Source organism: Amphiura filiformis, chromosome 14 (genome assembly GCF_039555335.1).
Source record: "Amphiura filiformis chromosome 14, Afil_fr2py, whole genome shotgun sequence".
Lineage (NCBI taxonomy): Eukaryota > Metazoa > Echinodermata > Ophiuroidea > Amphilepidida > Amphiuridae > Amphiura > Amphiura filiformis.
This window is the reverse complement of record NC_092641.1, coordinates 64204872-64211052: the sequence shown is the minus strand read 5'-3', so window position 1 is coordinate 64211052 and position 6181 is coordinate 64204872. Positions and strand designations below refer to the sequence as shown.

The following is a 6181-nucleotide window of genomic DNA, read 5'->3' as shown; positions in this document are numbered from 1 at the left end:
AAATACTTGTACAGATACTAATTTCATGGTATGCATTTTAATTTTTAGAAAACATATTTTTTAGTCTTTTTCATAACCAATTATCAAAAAAATATATATATATATCAAAACTATGAGCTAACTCAAGATTTTGAATGTGTAGACTTGCGGCAAGTTTAAGAAGTTTGTGACAATAATTGTAGAAAGCGTACAAAAATATAAATATTAAATTTTGCCATTTGTTACCAGATAGAACTAACTAAAGGATTAGGACTTGGCTATAATATTTCGTTTGCCAAACCAGGATAATATTTTTTTTTAATTCCACAAAAAAGAGTGCTGTATTTTTCTGGAATGGGGAGTAGGTCCCTGCATCTGAACATGCCAAAATTCTTTTTAAAAAATACCAGAAAAAGTCAAACCCACTCCAAAGTACTGCTCTGACCATATAATGATTCCGATAAAGTATAGTTTGAGCCATCTGACGTAATATAGTCCGCGAGTTATTAGCAAAATTTCAAATATCAAATATGACTTTTTACTTATAAGTGTATCAAATAGTTCACTCTATACTTTTACTGAATCGTAATGACAGAGGAATATTAATGTGTGACTTTAAACAAGATTTGACCAATTTTACAAATAAATTTGACCCAAGTTCAAGAAGCATGGGAGCACGGTGGCCGAGCGGAACGGGCTAGGACTCATAATCTGAAGGTTGCGGGTTCGAGCCCCGGCGACGCCATCGTGTTGAGCCATTGAGTAAGGCACTTTATCTCGATTACTCCTCTCCACCCAGGGGTGAAATGGGGAGCTGTTATGAATACTGTCCATTGAGCGCCGCCCAAAGGTATGAGCATGCCTTGGGCATTGTATGGCAACTGACATATTCTAATGACGGCGGAATAAATGTAAAGCGCTTTGGTACATGTTCACATGTGAAAGGCGCTGTATAAATACCAACATTTAAGCATTTTCTTGTATTTCACATTAATTTTTCTAGACTTTGTCAAATAGGACCTTATGGAAGCCCTGCATGCTTTTATCGATTGACTTCACTGAAATCAAGGATTCGAAATTCGAACCAGCGTCCCTGGCTGTAATGCAGTCTATTCAATAAACTCACTGTTAAGATACGGTGCACATTTTGTATTTTTTGTGGAATATACCGGTGTGTATGTTAGGGATTGGTATACTTCTATTGAACAGAGTTGGACCATGGAAGAAAGAGATGAGAAGGAACCACAACGACTTCGATCGGCCAAGTTTTAATCCGCTTATCTATTGACGCATGAAAAGAAAAGCTATCAATGGTACTTACTTTCATGTATGATCCATTTACCGCGATCGATGCTTGGCAAAATCATTACTGGAAAAAATTTATAACAAACCCATCCACGAACAAACAAACGCTACCCAGAAGTAAGATTATGGAATTTCACTGATGCTCTGAACATGTATAGTAGCTTTGTTTTGGGATCTACAGTCAAACTGTTTTCTTGATCGTGTTGTGTAGAAAATGTCCTATAAAACATCGAAAAGGTAATCAAAATCGGCCGTTTTTTTGCTGAGTTTCATCTTTAGCAAATAAGGTAAGATTTTGGTGACTTTTTCGATGAAAAATAGATGTAAAATGTTCTTAAATAATGCACAATGTTCCGGTTGAGTCCGGTACATAAAACCTGTTTAATTTAATAGTTTATATGTGTATAATCGTAACTAGCTAACTCGTTTCAGTGCCAAAGACTGCCAACTCTGAGAAAAAAAGTCATCAAAGTTCGGAAAAATTGGGCAAAATGGAAAGAAAAGATGTAGGCCATCAATGACCGATGATCACGTCACCAAAGAAAATCCTATAGGGTGCTTGCACGGAAGGTCATTAGTTCAAATCATCCTTCACACGCTCCAGAAGACATGCAAATACATGGAATACAATACCAATCACCTATTTAACGCGGGGTATTGATCAAAGTAAATCCTCATGAATAACAATGTCAACTAAATGTCGGTAAAGGGAGTGGACAAAGTGAATGCGTTCGTTGTGGTTCCTTCTTATCTCTTTCTTCCATGGTTGGACATTCGGTCATGATTGCAGCTAATTACGACACACGCACGCAGGGCCGCTGAAGAAATGCATTGCGACCTTTTCTAGCTTTAGGGGCCAAGTGGACTTACGGTCGTCTTGCGCTTAAGTCTTCAATTGGTATTTTTTCACCTTTTCTAGCTTTGGAAGCTAATTTTACTGCGTAGGCATAAAGGGAGTCGGAACAAAACTAGTGGCAGAAGATAGAAAGGAGAAGAATGTGGTCAAAAGCAATACTTGGCCCAATCGGGACACACGTCCCTTTCCCTATGTGACAGCCATCATAACCACTGATAAAATAATACGAAAAGACAAATTTTACTTATTGCTTTCATATTGTTTTTAATGAATGTTACATGTTTATTCTTGGATTTTTGTTAGTTTGTTAGTAATAATCTTCGAATAGCAGTTGCGAACCGTGGCTTTAGGGAATTGTGCCCATGGTTTGATAAAAAAATATTTAAAAATCATTATGCAACTCGGTGTGCAACTCTGGCTCCCACCGTTGAAGGTTTGGTCTGTACGGACACCAATTCAAAACATAAGGGATTATCGGGGAGAGGCTTGACAACAAACAAAAGGGGGTCATTTGGTGAGAAGGCCCATAACAGGGGCCTTTCCGTGAGATTGGGGAAATTTTTACCGAAAAAGGGGGTCTTTTTGTGGGAAAAATATTGGGTCAAAGTCTTCAAAATTATATTTGCTGTTGAAACATAATGAAATTTTGTAAAGTGAGTCCTATGGTGACAGTAGAATGTTCGTTTCGTTGGGTTAGTTTTTAAACGTTGCTTTCATTTAGATAATTAATAAATTCCATGCCTATGTGTACATGTTACTGAGAAGAAACTATAGAGATCTACCCTTGATTGTTTAACTAAATGACACATCTGCATGTTTAATAACAAATATGCGCAGATTTTATGCATTAATTAATAATATTTACGATACAATTATGCGACAGTAAACCTATACATGTATAATAGCATGCGTGTGATTTCAATGCAACAGCAGACTTACTAGGCTTACCTATGCCATGGAAGAAAGAGATGAGAAGGAACCACAACGACTTCGATCGGCCAAGTTTTAATCCGCTTATCTATTGACGCATGAAAAGAAAAGCTATCAATGGTACTTACTTTCATGTATGATCCATTTACCGCGATCGATGCTTGGCAAAATCATTACTGGAAAAATTTATAACAAACCCATCCACGAACAAACAAACGCTACCCAGAAGTAAGATTATGGAATTTCACTGATGCTCTGAACATGTATAGTAGCTTTGTTTTGGGATCTACAGTCAAACTGTTTTCTTGATCGTGTTGTGTAGAAAATGTCCTATAAAACATCGAAAAGGTAATCAAAATCGGCCGTTTTTTTGCTGAGTTTCATCTTTAGCAAATAAGGTAAGATTTTGGTGACTTTTTCGATGAAAAAAATAGATGTAAAATGTTCTTAAATAATGCACAATGTTCCGGTTGAGTCCGGTACATAAAACCTGTTTAATTTAATAGTTTATATGTGTATAATCGTAACTAGCTAACTCGTTTCAGTGCCAAAGACTGCCAACTCTGAGAAAAAAGTCATCAAAGTTCGGAAAAATTGGGCAAAATGGAAGAAAAAGATGTAGGCCATCAATGACCGATGATCACGTCACCAAAGAAAATCCTATAGGGTGCTTGCACGGAAGGTCATTAGTTCAAATCATCCTTCACACACGCTCCAGAAGACATGCAAATACATGGAATACAATACCAATCACCTATTTAACGCGGGGTATTGATCAAAGTAAATCCTCATGAATAACAATGTCAACTAAATGTCGGTAAAGGGAGTGGACAAAGTGAATGCGTTCGTTGTGGTTCCTTCTTATCTCTTTCTTCCATGCCTATGCCTAGGTCAGTAAGTGATTTTAAGGTAGAATGTTCCCAAATAAAATATGCTATCAAAACAGCACTAGCTTTGCAGTTGCTTGGATGAAAGTGAAGGTTGGTGCATTATTGTCATTCACTTTCGCTTTAGGTACGTATATTAATAGGCTTACATTTGGCAGCCAAAAGCAGTGAAACTTGTTATTTTTAGATTTAAAACTTAACTTACTTTTTTTAAGTTTGTATGATTAATCTTTTGTAATTTTAGTAACATTCACAACTTTAAACTTTCAAACCAGTTGATACATGCATGTACAGCCAGCTACCCCTGCACAGGGAAAGCATGTGCCAACAATATCGGCATTTATGGGTAAACATGGTAAGTGCGTGATAGAATATAGCGATTCCAAGTTACCGCAACCCTAATAATTTCGGATTTGGTAGAAAAGCGCAAAATACATTGTACAATTAAAATATATGTATACTTCTAAGTACCACATACAAGCTTAAAATGTGCCATGATGTATAATATAAAAGCCAAACTTCATTAAAAATCTCAGGATGAAAAACAACATTGAATCGATTGAACAAAGAAAATTATTATGAAGTAAGACTTTTAATACATGGCTTCATTTTCTGGTTTAAAGCTATAGTCCCTACAGCCGTTGTCGAATGTTATTGTAAGCCTAAATTATATTTTTGGCAAACGTATTTAACAAAAGGATTTGTTACTTCAACAACATTTTGATACAATGTTTTGTGGCAACAAAGAGTTGTTGTGGAGGTATAACGTAAACCTCACATATTCTGGCAACCTTTGTGTGCTCTTTTGCTACGAAACGTTTGGTGTTCGATGGGTATAGCTATAGGTATAGATGGGGGTCCCTCTTATTGACGGTATACGGGGACGTGCCACGTACCTTTTCGTTTTGGCCTATTTCGATGGGCGAGTTTTCAGTGGAGACCAATGGGCGCACTTGGGCAAAAGTGTCCCTAAATCGCCCAAGTAGTACACATTTGGGTGCATTTTGTGTGACAAAAACAGCAAAACCAGCAAAAGTAGGCATAGAGATATTCAGCATCCGAAAGTCTGCATGGCACATCCCCGTACGAGATTTTCGAAGAACCCTTCCCTCCTAGTACTATCTGACTACCATATGCTGAAGTTTTAACCACAGCATTCAAAAGTACAACATTGCATGACGATGGGAGTATTTGGCTCTGCAGGTTTGTACTTAAAAAGAATTGTTGTATGTGTTATGAATCCAAGGTGTCCATAGTCTATCTCAGCATTAACTTGCACGTGGTCGAATCACATGTTACTCACTGTCAGTCTCAAGCTCACGCTTCAGCCAATTCAATAAACGTGTTTCCTCAGACATCCCTGTTAACACAGATAAGATATAATGCATAATTATTGAACAGAAGGATAACTCCCTCACAAGTAAAAACGTAGTAAATGCAAAGTATTACTGACGAAACAAATACTGCCTTTTTACTAAATATGCATCGTCAAGCAAACAAAAAGCAGTTAGGCTAACTGTATGTCACGACAACTGTGTTTTACTCAATAATGCATCGTCAAGCAGTGATGAACTGAAAACTGAGCAATTGTGATATCATACAGCAGGACCAATGACATGCCTTCTTACATACTAAACGGAGAGTGCATGCCTCTGCTACAACTCCTGCCCTATGCATTCTCATGAATATTAAACCAAGCAAACATGCTAACATGTGGACAAATAGTTCCTGCGCTAGGGCAACCATTGCGAACAAAATACTTACTTTTGTCGTTTCCACTGCACGAGGTTGCCTTGACTTCACAGAGTGTCAGAAGATTAAACCCTGGTAATTCAACACTAATGTATTGTCCACTCAGATTGCATTCTATTTCGATACGATCGCCGGGAGAACTGATTTGATCCATTGATACTCGGCTTTCACATTCTGGGTTCTGTCCGTACTCAGGGTTGGATCCTACTCGTACAATGGCCCCTTCAAGTCGCTCTTCTGCGGCTTTCTGCAAAAGGATATAATAATATTCGTAATCTGGATATGATTTGAGATTCCGTCAACGTTTGCTTAGTACAGGAACCTATATCCTATACGTTGATTTTGTTCATAATGGTGGAAAGTAGGGATAAAATTCAAACTGAGAAAAAATTCTAGTATGACTTTATATGGTACAATGGAATCGTAACGCCCTTTGCCCCCGAAGGGGGCTATAGGCACACCGGCCCCTAGT

The 6181-nt window shown here is 37.6% G+C and overlaps 1 long non-coding RNA gene across 1 annotated transcript; it reads right to left on the bottom strand.

Moving 5' to 3' along the window:
• Window positions 1-2370: 2370 nt before the first annotated feature.
• Window positions 2371-5941, bottom strand: LOC140170439 (uncharacterized). The gene is made up of 3 exons (XR_011861546.1): window positions 5722-5941; window positions 3951-5317; window positions 2371-3088 (listed from the first exon to the last, which is right to left on the bottom strand). It is a non-coding gene; the product is annotated as an uncharacterized lncRNA (long non-coding RNA).
• Window positions 5942-6181: the final 240 nt, after the last annotated feature.